Here is an 805-nt window from a genome sequence, read left to right as displayed (position 1 = left end):
TAGTTTCCCATACCATTTGTATCTTTGAGTTCAGTTGTTTGCCTTTGTTTGCCATCTGATTCGAGTAGTGTCATTTGAGGGCACTCATGCAGATTACAGTCTTCTCTACCTGGTCATGTTCTATTTCAGTGGAGATTCTTCAGATCAGCAGTTACTCTTCGACAGTGTTTGTAGCTATTTCCTACTTCAGTGGTGTTCTTCTTACTTTTTCATCTCTTTTTGGAGTAGAGTTTTTTCCCACGTGGTTTTCTCTATTTCTTCGGTTCATAGAGATTTGGTTGTGATTGGGTACCTCATCAGGCCTTGTTGTCGAGACCCAAATTTGCCTTCATCATGTAGTTGCATTTTTTGCTTCATGCATTTAGTTTTTTAGCTACTCCCTAAGTTCATCTTAAGGGGGGGTGTTAGAGTTATCTTGTATTAGCTAATAATTATTTATTTAATTAGTAGTCTATTAAACTCTACGCTTAAGCTAAACTTAGGCATTTAATAAATATTGTAGGTATTTAATAATTATTCTACATGGCATCCATGGCTGAATGGTTAAAGCACCCAACTCATAATTGGGAAGTCGCGGGTTCAATTCCTGCTGGATGTACTACAATAAAAAGTTATTGTGCTCTGCTCACAATAACTTTTAGATGAAAGAGCAAGGTTATCTCGATTCAATTAAGTGTCGAGATTAGATTATCTACGTCCATGTTTTTGTAATTCTTTTCTATTTAAAATAGAACAGAATTACAAATATTTTATTTACGCACGTTTGAACGACTTTTTCTCATAATGAAAATGTATATTTATGGTA

At 34.8% G+C, this 805-nt stretch overlaps 1 non-coding gene across 1 annotated transcript; it reads left to right on the top strand.

The window, feature by feature from the left end:
- Positions 1-525: 525 nt before the first annotated feature.
- Positions 526-598, top strand: TRNAM-CAU (transfer RNA methionine (anticodon CAU)). Its single transcript has one exon. It is a non-coding gene; the product is annotated as a tRNA-Met (tRNA).
- Positions 599-805: the final 207 nt, after the last annotated feature.

Source organism: Cryptomeria japonica, chromosome 2, assembly GCF_030272615.1.
Source record: "Cryptomeria japonica chromosome 2, Sugi_1.0, whole genome shotgun sequence".
Lineage (NCBI taxonomy): Eukaryota > Viridiplantae > Streptophyta > Pinopsida > Cupressales > Cupressaceae > Cryptomeria > Cryptomeria japonica.
The sequence above is the reverse complement of the archived record's forward strand: the minus strand, read 5'-3'. Positions and strand labels throughout refer to the sequence as shown.